General features: G+C 30.0%; 1 protein-coding gene across 2 annotated transcripts in view; it reads left to right on the forward strand.

Moving 5' to 3' along the window:
* Positions 1-14789, forward strand: part of E(Pc) (Enhancer of Polycomb) — a 38427-nt gene that overhangs the window by 1897 nt on the left and 21741 nt on the right. The gene's annotated exons all lie outside the window — the stretch shown is intronic.

Below are 14789 nucleotides of genomic sequence, written 5' to 3' on the forward strand. Positions count from 1 at the left end.
TTATTTTTCTAATGGGACATCACACTGTACACACATTTTTATTAGATAAAATCACTTTTTATGTGTACTTATTAAAGTTAAAAATAATAGCACTATGTTCCAAAGTTGACATTTGACTACAAACACTATCGAATTTTTGGCAAAACATGTTACTACTATTGCGGATACTAGATAAACAATACAGAATTAGAGAATTAAAACTTAATTATTTCTCTTTTTAATTAGAGTCTTAGTTATGATTAATTTATGAAATTATTTTCATCCACTATAATGACATTTGACAGTTAATTCTGATAGAAAATTTAGATTTAATACTTATTTTTTGGGTTTTATTCCAACTAGACCTAGAGACATAATTCTAGTAATATCACCTAATCAGTACAATGATTCCTTGAGTTAGTACAAATAGCAGGTTTACATGAATTACTTCCTAAGGGCTAAATATTATGTTAAACATTACTAAAAACAATGTTTATAAAGAGTAACTTGTGTGGGATAGAATTTTAACTTTGGTTAAAATGATTTCTATTTCAAAACAACCTGTCATAATATTCCTTTTATTGAAATTACATATATGTATAACAATTAAAATGGTACAATGGGGGTTTTAGTTCCATATTCACTAGTGCTTTCTAGATGCACTATATTGAATAAAAGTTTTAAAATTAATACATTTCACCACAATGATCTAATAATTTTTACATGAAAATTGTACAGAAACCAGAAAAAAAATGTAAATAGTGACAGAATATTGATAAAATTGAAAAAATATGTTTATAAGAAAATACATACTTGTCAGTGTACTATATGCTGTATGACAATATAGAGGATATAAATTGCTAAAATCTTAATTGTTGGAAACTAGTTGACTTTCAGAAAAATCTAAAAAATTCATCGAATACTCTTGATTTAATGTCTACATAAGTTCTTCCAATTTTATGAGGTTTATATAGATGGATTCAATGAGGTGGTTTTTGGCCTATTCCACTGCAACGGTTTCAGATCTTTTGTGGCCTTCTAGTCATAGATTACATTCTCTTGTCTGACCCTTTTTAAAAGGTCTAATAACTTCGAGATTGAACCTTCCATATAGCTCTTTGCCGAGGCTTTTCTTAGACTAATGCGAAGAAGTGCACATTTGCCAGGTTGTCACACTGACATAAAATTAGGTTTATTATAGAAATAACATAAAAGATGTATAAAAAAATGGACAAAGTCTAGAGAACATTCCGAATGAAGGTAGCTACAAATGAAAGAAATTTTGTATTGTGACAGTGTTGCCATGTCCTTGTAATAAATCACAAAAGAGCATGCGATATAATATTAATTTAATTAAACATGGAATACATGAAGTGATAAAATAATGAGAAAAATAATATATATTTTATTTCACTATAAATACTAAAGTTAGAAAGTGAACAATAAGTTAAATTCTGCTGTAAAGATTTTAATATATATTTTTACTTTCTTATTATCTATATAAAAAATAAGCCACAATCCTTAACAAAATTATTCAGTCTAACGTTTCAACCATCTGAATGACTGCTGCCACGAAAATAAATATAAGTTTTACAAATTCACATTTTATGGATTAAATTGTCAATAATGATAGTTTAATCTCTGCAATGTAAATTTGAAAAAATGTAATTATTTTAATGACTGCAGATCTGATGGTCATAAAATTGATATCTGTTGCAATCTGTCAACTAGTGTTTTGAAGGTTCTGACACTATTACCAAATTTATCTGCTAATCTTTCAATGGGCAATTGCAATTTTTTTTTCTAATAACTAAGTGCAACTAATATTGAAAGAAACATATTCATTCATTCGTGTTTTATATAAATTAAAAAAGACCAGATTCCATAAAATAATATCATAAAAATGTACTGTTTCAAACCTTTCTCTGTGTATTTTTCTCTATTTAGTTTTTTGTACTAATATAGAAAATTATATTATCAAGGAAGCATTCACACACTGCAAAATTGCATATTTTTATATTACATACAATAAGTGTGTACTGTGTAATATTATCTAGACTAGCTTTAAGTTTTGTTAGAATCAGTAGGATTTGCTTTAGGTAAGGAACTATTTTGTTTGTATTTCAAATAATTGCTAATTTTTAAAATAAAAAAAAAAGATTAAGTGCATTTAAAAATATATGGGAAGCAGTCTTTTCAATATTTTCTAGAAGTCATTTCCCATTTAAAAAACTGCCCAAAACAGATTTTTGTTAAAAATATTTCCAATTTGTGAAATTTAAACTCATATACATAATTGTATATTGTTCTAATCTTTATACAGGTTATAAAGTGGAAAATTATTTCACAAATAAAAAAACAAAGGGACCAATTTTTAGAAAATATATAAATGATGAATGATGGAAAACATTTACCATAATTCACAAATAGCTTTGATAAACAAGAGTTCATTAGTGAAATAATGGAAATTTTATATTTTCGATTATTATTAGTTTTAGATAAACATGATAAAATTATTCTTGATATTTTCTACACTAATACCACAATCCTTGAAACTTTTAGAAAGTGCATGAAATACAGCTCATAGAAAAATTTTGAGATAATTTACATTTAATAAAAATGATTGTACATAGTTGAAATTGATGATTCAATAATTATCTAAGGTTATCTATTATGAAAACTATTTTAACACATTTACTAATTATAGTAAATCTATAGTTTCACTATAATTAAAATATTTTTACAGTTTTGCAAAATTTAGTACTGGAAAACATTTTTTATATATTATAATATGTAAATTGGAATATTTTATTTACTAATTCACGCCATAACATCCATTAAGTACTTGTAGTTTTCCTATTATGTCTGCCATTGTAACATTCATTCTAATTTAATCTATGTCTATTTTAACTATTAGCTCTTGGTGAAAAACTAAAAAATTACAAATAAGAAGAAGTCAAATAAAGCTTAGAAATCAATGTAAAAACATATTATTATACTCTAGCTGAGATAAATGATTATATATTTTTTATTTATAAAAAAGTAAAAGTATAAAAAAGTTGTAGTTAAATCTAATAAATAAAATAGGTAAGAAATATATGTATACATCTTTGCTGTGTTTTTTTCTGATTTTTGAGTCAATACCCAAGTTTCACACCCATAGCTCATTATTGGTCAGATTATGGTTTTGTAGATTCGTATCTTAGTTCTTTGATATACTTATGTCTCATGATTTACATATCTGGTTCATAGCAAAGTATGCTCTATTGGCTAGGATGAATCTTCTGCTAAGCTCTGCATTGTCAGTGTTGTCCTTTGTAATGTTGACTTCTAAATAGTTAAAGCTATCTAGTCTAAATAACGCTAGTCAAAAAATGTGGTGCAAACTAATTCTAACTGTACTTGAATAATTTTGGCCTATAACTTTTGGGATCTTTCTTTCATAATTTTTATACTTGGGTGAAATCATTCACTGTGGTTCTCACCAAACCGTTCAATATTTGCAGGAAATCTAAAGTATTGTGAAGGCAATGGATCTTAATGCTCATATCTCTCTATCTCTCTCTCTCTCTCTCTTTATCTGTAGCTTCACAACATAATGTTTTTAGGGCAAACCAAAATTTTAGAAGGTATTAAGCTTCCACTAGTTGTAAGTTTTAGACTTGTTATTGCCAAGAAAATTTTGTACAACTTTAACAAAATAAGACCATGCATTGGTTTCAAGTTCATTGATTCTAAATATTGTGGATCTTTATGAATTGGTTTATCTGAGGTACTCAAGTGTTGAGTTTATCAGATATTTCTGCTTTTAATTTTTCTATACTGATCGCAGGGAATTTATTTGTCAGGTATTAAAAATAAAAACCATTTTAATCTAAAACTTTCACAAATTGTTTATTAGTCCTAGTTTAATGTACAAGGTGGAAAATTTGTTTTCTCATTCTACTAAATGTTGATTAATAACATTGGCTTTTCCCTCTACTAGAGCTCTGTATAGCCAATTTTTCCCAGTGTTGACCTTCCACTCTTGTGTACCAAAGAAACAAAAGTCATAGTATTTTGTATATCCACTTTGTTGAAAATTTTACCATTTTTAAATCATCTACCCATTTTTATTATAGTTGAATGCTTTTCAAAACTAAAAATATCTATTTATCTTTGTGAAATGGCCAAATCAAAATTTTGTAAAGCTCTATAATAGTTAAAACAATTAAATCAGTAGAAAAATAATTGCTAGGACTGAGAAATTAATAAAATAAAAATTGCTCATTTGTCAAAATTATGAAATTAATAATATACTTAATGGAAAAATTAAATGCACTAATGGTAATTAAGGTAATGAGAATTAAATAGTAAGGACATAAATATGCAATAGTGTTGAAACCATTACAAATATTACAGTGTTGGATTGTATATTACAGCAAAACTAGGAAACAATCAATATTGATTGTAATAACAAAGTCAGGGATGATATCAAAGAGATTAAAAAGAAAAATTGGAGCATTTTATTTGTATAAAAAATGCAGAAATGTAGCATTAATACTACATTTTGTGAACAACTATAATAGAATAACAAAATAAGTAACATCCATCCAATACTAACTGGTCTTATCTATTTCAGCCTTCAAAATATATTGGGAAACCCTATATTTATGAGATATAATGTAAATTAATATATTAAATCTTTCAAATAGATAATGAATAAATATTTCATGGATATAACAATGAAAATGACAACAGTTTTAAGTTCATGTATATACATTACAAATAGAATGCAAAAGATTTTTATTACAAATAAATAATATAATGAAACAGTAAGAAATTTTTACAAAATTACTTACAAATTGATCCAAGAGTGGATTGAAACAAAATATTAGATTTCTCTTATGTACTTCAAATTATTCAATGAATTAATCATCAATTTAATGATGTTTATGTTGAACTTTTCGTATAAAATTTAGTTACAGTCCATGAAATTGCATTAATTAAAAAACAATCACTAAATGCAAGATCAATTGGATGGTGTTATTCGCGATAGCCAATTCCGATAGGGGGCGCTCAAGATTTCAAAGATGGACGATAACTTCAGGAAAACAAATAATTTTGTCATTTGATCTTGAAGCTATAAAACGTTTAATATAAATCATTTTCACGTGTGTTTTGCCAAAGTAAAAGTTGAAGTTGGTTCTTCAAAGTTTATTTGTTTGTGATTCGAGTTTATACATACGGCAATTGACGCCCAAACCTGAATAAAAATAAAATTAAATGTTTGTTTTTTTACAGTATGTCTGAAACACGGAAAGTAAAATTTACATTGTCTCAATTATTTTTGTGGCTTGCAAGGTCGTCAGAGATCTTTAGTTGAGGGTGAGGCAGTTTTTGGAGCTGGCCACGTTATATTTTGTAAATTACGCCTTACGTTTTCTACTAATAACTTCATGAGACCTTTGGGGCAATTTAGCTGATGGAACAGGATCTTTCTTCAGTCTTCTCAATTTAGTTTCAGGTGTTACTATAAAGTAAATTAAATATAAATATATTAAAATATAAATGATATTTTAATCAACACTTACTTGGAAAGTAATTGTTCTCAGTAAAATGTAAACTGCACACAGTCATGTACTTGGTTATAGGTTTGCTAATTCACAAAATGCATTGCCAAAATTTTATGTATGGAATTTTTTTTGTGAATTATAATAGGATGAACATTGAGGAAAACTGCAATAGTTTTTTGAAGTCGATGTCATTGTTAATTGTAATATAAACCAGTCGCTAATATGTATACAAATTAATGACAATTTCAAGGTTTTCCCGAAGTGGATGCTTTTGAAATCTACCATCGCCCACTTTGCGGTTCCTCGCGAATACAAAAAAGAGTCAATCCACACAAGTCTTACTTTGAGATAAATAGTTTCAGAGTCTATAATCTGTCATTATATCAGTAAAATATCAGTAACATTTGGAATTATTTTCTCAATAAAATTAAAAAAAAAAATACTTATTTCTGTGTAAAAAAAATAAAATGTTGGAGAAATCCTTTTTGCTTTTTAGGTTATACAAGAAATTAAGTTATTTTTTAAACACAATAACTCACATACTAATTATAAAACATGTTTTATTAATACAAAATATAGAACAAAATATTTGATAATAAATAATTAAAAAAATTTAATATTGTTTAAAAGCGTTTCAAATAATTTTAATCCTGATAATTAAGTCCACATTTTCTACTTCAAAACCATCAACATCATCAATAAAGTCACCCTGTTCAGCTGTTTTTAAGAAATTATAAAATGGTTTTAGATCTTGTGGAAAACTAATTTTAATATTTCTTTTGAGATCCTTAATTTGTTTCTTTGGATAGTGGTTTACCTGTTGACCATAATGGTTTACCTGTTGGCTGTAACTGCTGATCCAACTCCATATCTTTGAATGATTTCTGCAGGCGATCTTTTTTCTACATCTGCTATCTGTATGTTTTCTTCTGTTGTGTCTGGCTTCATGTAGAGCAAGAAAAACTCACTCTTTAAAACATTGATTTCATGAGTCTTGAGCCAATTTATTCCAATAGTTTGTCTATTGAAACCATTTCTAATCTTTCTATTTTGTTATCAACAAATTTGTTTTTTCTCCTACATTCTTTCATAACCTTAATGTAGTCTATATCCATGTATAAGCACTGTTGGATATTTAGAGAGTACTCAACATCCCCAAACTCTTAATCGTTGGGCAGAAAGATATGTCCTGGTAGTAAGAATCGTCAATTGATACAATTGAGAGACAGATGGTTATGCAATGTGCACATCATTAAGAGTACAATATTAATTAATACTGCTCTTTTGACCACTACAATAGTCTGACCACAGAAGTTTTTAACAGGGGGATTAATATGATCTTTTATGTAGTTTCTTAAATAGGATCCCACCTTTTGCGTTCCTCTCCCGGTTTTGTTTACTTTAAAGTACAGTAAATAAAATGTTGGACTTTTTATTATTAGGTATGTTTTACTACTTTCCATCTGGTTTAGGATCTTTTTAATATATCAAATTTAATATTATAAAACTATATATGTATTAACAAATAATAGAAGATAATGATTCTCTAATCTGCTGTTTAACTTTTATGGAGCCAATGTGGGTTGATACAGGATTGAGTGTTTATTACAAAATAAACTTAAAATAGCTGATTGTGCATTGAGTGGTTTTTAGCTTGAATTGGGGGTTAAATGTTTTTTGTGTAATTGCACTCTTTTAATTACTAATGTGGCTTAAATCATTTTTGCATAATTTAAATAACAATGAAATCTACGATGTGATTAGGATAACTAATTTTTAATGTTATGTGGTTTAACTGCTTTTTGCGTAACACCATCCAATTAGTACAAAAAAAATATTCTCATTTACTAAAAATGTTATAAAAAGTTGCAAATTCTGTTAATTTTCACAAAAACTGCTACCTGAGTTTATAATGAATTTTATTAAGGCAAGTTTTTGTTTTATTGTTAGATAAATGAATTTTATCATGTAACAGTCAATTCACCTCTCAAATTTTTTTAACAACTTTTTTTTGTAAATCTTTTCTTTCCAAAATAGTCAAGCTTCTAAAACATATTATTATGGCATAAATAAACTGATTTATTCAAGTATTATGATAAGTTTTAGTTTTACTTGTAATGTCACTTTTATTGCTAATTTTTCTTAAAAAAATTGTGAGGCCTATCTTATTTTCAACTTTTTCAATTTTTATCTTAAAGGCTTTTATAAAAGCCCATGTTAAAGGTATGTTTCAGCACTTTTAAAAAAAATTTGGTTTTAAAGAAGTGGTAGTAGAAATTGTTAATGTCACTGGACTATAGGGAAACCTTACATTTTTCTGCCCTTTATGTGATGAATCATTTTTCATACTTTAAGATTTTATCAGAGAGATATAATTTAGCCTAATCATAAGTGATGATAATTCAGTTCCATACCATTTTCACATTAACTACTAAAAGTACTACTAGGATATGCATATGACACTGACATTGTTGGAAACACTGCCACCACTGTAAAGGAAACTTCCAACAAAATAGAGATGGAGCCAAAAAAACTGGTCTTCGCCAGTTCAATGTTCAATGAAGAGAAAACCAAATATATGTGCATTAACAGATTAAAGAGACAAGATAGAATAGGGCAAAATGTAACAATAGACCCGTATAACTTAAAAAAGTGGAACATTTTAAATATCTAAGCTGCAATCACCACAGATAACATCACAGAAGAGATAACAGGAAGAATTTAGGCAGCAAACAAATGTATGTATATCCCCACAGCACTATTATATCTAAAAGCCTAACATGAACCTCAAAAATCAGAATATATAAAACAATGATTAGATTGGTGCTCATATATGGGTGTGAGATGTGGACACTGACAAAAGCAATGGAAATAAAACCCAGATGTTTGGAAAGAAAAAACCACAGAAGGATCTTCAGATCCTATCATGAACCAAATACTAACCTGAGTGAAAACAAATGCTGGGGTCAAACATATATAACACTAGTGATGTCATTCAAGAAATTAAATTCCATTGTCTAAAATGGGCTGTCCATAGGTTCCCTGATAACCACCTTGCAAAGTTAATCTGGGAAAAGGCACTTAGGATGCCCACAAGTGATGGATAGATAACAAACATATCGTCAGATTTAGAAACAGTGGAGCTACCCTCCGACACAATTATCATAGACAACCATGTGAGATGGAAGCAAGTTGTGCAGTCAGCCAAGACCCACCCTGGGTTGTAGTGCTACAAGAAGAAGAAGAAGCTACTCCCATGTCAAAAAGAGTAAATGGACTGTAGTGACCAACAAGGGATAAATGGCTTTAAGCACCAAGACTGATATCAGCACAGTTGTGGTGAAAAAGATTTTTAATAAAACAACAATGAATCTTGGCATTATTAATTTTACTGACACATGTTTTTGTTTTTTTTTAATTCCAGTTATGCTTTCTAGTAAAACAATACCCCTACTAAAAAATCTTAAAATAATACAATGAATCATGTATTGTTTTGAAATTAATAATTATTCAACTTGAAATGTAAACAGTTTTTGAATTAAAGATGGTATGAGTTGATTAATACTGATTCATAGCAACTTTATGGTAGGGCTAATATAATTAATATAAAAGTTAAATTACAGTAATAAAGGCTGACATGGTGCACAAATCAAGACAGAAAAATAAATTAAAATATTTTCCAATTAGGAATTGTTATTTAAATTTTATATTATTTAAATTTTGAATTCTACAAAAAAATATAGCATTACCAATATTTACTTTTTATATATGTAAATTATATTAATAATTTGCTGAAAACTTAGTTTTCTTGAAAGCAGTATTTATAGTTTTTACATTAACTTAAAACAATTCTTTGTGCTTATTATTTAATCTATTTTATAAGAATTGGAAATTAATTTATTCTATAGTGGGTTTAAGGTTTTAATGTAATTATTTATAATTTATATTTACATCATTTCGATTTAATGTCATTACTATAGGAAATTAAACAAGTTTAACTTGAATTATGTTTTAATTTGTGTAGACCAATGACTTATGAAGTAACACATTAGTCTAACAATTTCAAGAGTATTTCACTACTTTATATATTGATACTAGTATACTGCATACATTGCACTATTATGAGGGCTATTTTCGGTAGTAAAGAAAAGTCCATCAAAAAGAATAAGTGCTGGCATTCTTCTAAAATTAAACAGTTACATTTTTTATTACATGGTGAAATGAACATCATACAAAAAAGGTTCAATTATGCTAATTTCATCAAAAAAGAGAAAGTAGAAAATCTTTTAAAGTGCCTAAAAAAATCCAATGTTTAAAAACAGAGGGTCAGCTCCTGACATTGTTAAATTATTAGTACTCGTGTATACAAAATCAAGTGTTTGGCAGGTTCCTCCAAAAAATTATAAAAAAATTGAAATTTTTTTTAAATTGCTAGAAAACACTGTTAAAATCATATAGAATTAGTACCAAAGGCCCGCGCGACCTTGAGGTAGGTAGAAAAGAGGGAAGAATGGAGTGTTCCAAGCGGTTAATCCTGCCACTCAAGCGTACTATAATGGGTTTTTCCTGAAACCCCTTTTTTTACAACTGTGTGTCTCTCATACTTCGAAACTATTGAGGAAAACATATCAAGATGTACCAAACAGCATTTTAATCTTTAAATGTCTCCCTATGGCCGGTACTACAACCAAAAATATTCATAAGCAATTAAGTGCAAACATAGGGTCAAAAAATTAAAAAGTCAGCTATTTTTTTCTGTGAAAATGTTTCATTGTTGTTCCGACCATAGTCAAATCTATACAGAATACAAGACCATTTTGTTTTTTGTTTTCGGATGATTCGTTTCCAAGAATTGATTACACTAACCAACAAATTGGATGAGTTTGTGCAACCATTTTCAGACCCACCATTTTGAAAAAAAGAAAAATATATTCAAGTATTTTAATGTTTACTTTCACCTGTAAAAAGTTTGACTTTCAAATATCTTTTGTACCATAAATAAAATTTATTTTCAAAAAGCATGGTTTTTGCAGGAACCTTGACACTTTCACGATCGGAGTCAAAGTGGTCCTTTGCTAGGTGCGCATGACTCCAATCGGGGACAGCAACCAGTTGATTTTTAAGACGGTATATTTTATTAAGTATGACGCCGACGTTAGTTAATGTTTGTCAAGGTGTGAGTGAGGACTTAAAGTGTTCAAAATTTTTACCAGATCTTTGCTGTGGTAGTTTCGCGATTCAAAATGGCGGAAAGTATGCTGTGCTCTTCAAACTGTGAAAAACAAGAAATATTCCTGCCTCCATAGCATAACTATAGCTCCAGAGCCTGCTATAGTTAATAAGGGACGAGCAAAGAGAAAGCGTTGCAAAATATGCTCCAAAAACAAAATTAGAAAGCAGACAATGTATCAATGCGAAAAATGTCCTGATAAACCCAGATTTTGTGTTGAATGCTTTGAAATTGCTGAATGCGAATTAAAATCAAATCAGTGTGTGAATCTTTCTGTATTTTACAGAATAAATAAACTTATTTTTTCTAAAATTCTGTTATATCATTATTTTTCTAGAAAAACGTTCTAATTTGCCTTGTGCCGATCGAAGTCAGTCAGCGATACACTAGAAATTCTTAGCCAGGTGCACATGACTCCCATCGGAGTCAAAAATTCAAATCACATTTTGTAAATAAATATACACTTTATTTAATTAATTTAATGTATTATATTTTAATATCAATTACAATGATATTTTAGTAAAAAGTTATTGTCTCTCCTATGTAACACCTCTCGAAAAAAGTCAGCTGCGAATGTGTTAAACTGGTACTTGATAGCCATGTAAAATATCTTCACAAAAATTAAATACTTGAGTATACGAAGGGTTTTCAACAGTCACTACAGGGGCATGTGGCTGCCTTGAGATATTTTACTGCTTTAAATGAAAAGCAAGAGGTTATTGGTTCATTATTTGACTTCAGAAAGACATTTAACATTACGAGTCATGGGCTCAGCATAAGCTCAGATACATGGACATGGAGGAAGAGTTAGGAGAAATTCTAGAGGGGATAGAGGAAGACATGCACTTGACAGTCTATTAAACCTAGGGCTCCCAATACACAGAATTGAGCCGTTCTTCATAAGCTTCATAAGTGGTTCATACAAAATCTGACTGAAATCTGTTATCCTGAGATTTCAGCAACGGCACAGACACTCATACGACGATTTTTGCATATCAATTTACCAATTTTCCAGATGTCTGTTGTTAATGAGAAGAGTTATCCAGGGCGCAGATCTTCGTCGTTAGTTCTTGTCCCTCCTTTAACGGACTCTATTCCTTTCCTTTGACATTACATGAGTTTTTGTTGCGATTTTTAAGTTTAATACAGTTAATAATAGTAAGACAGTTTAATAATAAACTTAAGGTTGCGTTAACGTGCGTTTTTTCGGCGAATTTAGAATGACTTAAACGGGCGATTGCTACAGCGAGACTGAGTGATATATTATAATCGTGCTCAACGAGATCAGGATCGGGGAAGCATCAACAGGTACAGAAATGTTCAATTCTACCACGGTGTGCTGTTTGCCGGTAGCTGCACCAGTCCGGTTATTTAATTACCGCGCCCCTTATCTATTTAGCTCAGCTCCTATTACCTCATTTCTTATCCTATAAGGGTGTTACAACCTTTAACACTTCTTAGAGATTACTGTTATTGTGCTTTTATTCGACTTTCTTGTCTTTTTACGATTGTGCAATTCTCGCTTAAACATCAATAAGTGAAAAACAGTGACATCATTCTTGGGCTACTAGGGAAGCTTCGTGTAGATCATGGTCAATAATTCTCTTACTTGATCCACTAAACGTATTGAGGACTTATCTCTCGCGGTCGTTGCCAATTAATTTTATTCTCGGCGATTAGTTCATTAAAAGTCTTCTGTTCTCGCTATGTGTCCGAAATTTATTTTTGCTGACAATTTTGTGTTGACATGTAGTTGCTTTATAATTGAAGTAAAGCTGTGCTCCCTCTACGGTATTCGCAACATTCTTTATAAAGCTACATCTTGCAGACATCTCAAATATTAGAAATATATATATATATATATATATATATATATATATATATATATATATATATATATATATATATATATATATATATATATATATATATATATATATATATATATAAGCGAGGATCCTACAGCTTCTGCCGCTTCCCGCATTTCGATCGCCATCTTTTTCTATCTCTCCAGGTGTCTTCATCAATGGCTCTGTCTTTCATGGTTTCCATAACACCTTGTATCCAAGACTTGGCTGGTCTTCCTCGTTGAGATATTAGAAATAACTGGTTAATTAATTGAAATCGTAAAGAATTAAATGAAATATATAATATTGTAAATAGGAAAAAAATCGATTGGCATAACTCATAAATTATTATCAACACAAAAGAAACATACTTACCGTTTTTTTATATTGTAGTCGAAAGTCGCCGTCTGCGTCGGGCAGTAATGAGGTCTTCGACGAACGTTGACGGGAAGTTATGATATTTCGACGCTTCTCTTAACTGTAGATATTCGCGTCACGAATGCCTGCTCAGTTCTTCCGGTTTTGTAGGAACGAACCCCTATTTACGTAGACGTACGTGGGACGAATCCCTGTGGGAATATTTTCGAACGTCGAGGCCACCGTTTAAGAATCGTAATAAATTAGATAATTTTCAATCTGTAAAGCCGTTAAGTCGAATGTGTTACGGTAAATTGATTATTTTCCCACAGACGTGTGCGTAATTTGTAGACAAGTGGTTCTCAAATTTGATAGAAAATAGGAATATAGCCAATTTTAACGTGGGAAATTTATAGAGGATAAACAATGAAATAAGTAATTAAAATAAATATTAAATAAGGTCATATGTTAGTTTCAATTTATTTTATTGGGATATTGCTTTCCTTATACAAGTCAGTTTTATAGTTGTGTTACTTGTTATTGCTAGTCTATATTTGATTTCTCCTTTTCTATATGTACTGCGAGATCAGTATAGCGAAGTGCTATGTTTTCCTTCCTGCCTTAGGTAGCAGAAATATGGATCAAAACAGATGCATTGCTTAGAAAAATCAAAGCTTTCGTGATGTTATAGTACAATATTATGCATTACACACGGTTGGATGAACAGACTATCCAAGGAGATCTTGTTAATTAAGATAAAGATAAAGAAATCGTCAAAAACCCGTTGAAACCACAAAAGTAAACACCCGGTGAAGTACAGCGTGTTACATCTGCATCATAGTGATGAAAGAAAAAAAATCGGAAGACGTTCAGAAGAACATCATACTTTAAAAACCTGAGATACTGGTATGCACTAACTTTTTATTGCGCCGTTCCTTTCGAAGGTTGGCGATCCAAATGGCAATTGTAGTTTTGGAAACTGCTGCACGAAAGATTTCTATGGATGAGCGGTTAAACGACCTCCTCAGGTCTTTCAGCCACGAGTTCTGGCGTCTTCCAACTGATCTTTTGCCCTGCACTTTACCTTCTAATACGATTTGGAGTAATTCATATCTTTAACCTCTCAACACATGACTAAAGTATTGTCTTTTTCTCTCTTTGATTATACTGAGTAATTCTTTTTGTTTACCCATGCGACGAAGTACCTCACCATTAGTAACTTTGTATCTGTGGAATTCTCAGCATCCGTCAGTATATATACATTTCAAAGGCATCTATTCTTTTTTCTGTTTCAGAGTTCATTGTCCAACTTTCACAGCCATACAGGAAAACAGAGAAAACATAACATCTGGTTATTCGAATTCTGAGCTCTAGACTAAGGTCTGGTCTTGTAAAAAATGTTTTTATGTTCATAAGTGTTTTCCTCGCTTGTTCTATTATTTGTCCCTTGGCATAATGTACGTTTGTTGGTATCTTTCAAAATACTAGAATTTTAGTTTTGGAAACATTTAGATGTAAACCGAACATTTCGCTATGACGAACAACCGCATCTATTATATTTTGTAGTTCTGGTGCGTTGCTGGCTATTAGGACGGTATCATCAGCGTACCTGATGTTGTCTATGCCGGTTCCGTTAATCTTGATTCCACCTTGAATATAGATTCTGCTTCGTGCTTTTCTAAATATAGATTCCGAATACAGATTAAATAATAGCGGAAATAAGACGCAACCTTGTATTCCTCGTCGGATTTGTATATCTCCGGATGTCGTGTTCAGTATTTCAATTGTTGCTGTTTGTTGCCAATATAGTTCTGAGATAAT

This window comes from Diabrotica undecimpunctata, chromosome 2 (genome assembly GCF_040954645.1).
Source record: "Diabrotica undecimpunctata isolate CICGRU chromosome 2, icDiaUnde3, whole genome shotgun sequence".
Lineage (NCBI taxonomy): Eukaryota > Metazoa > Arthropoda > Insecta > Coleoptera > Chrysomelidae > Diabrotica > Diabrotica undecimpunctata.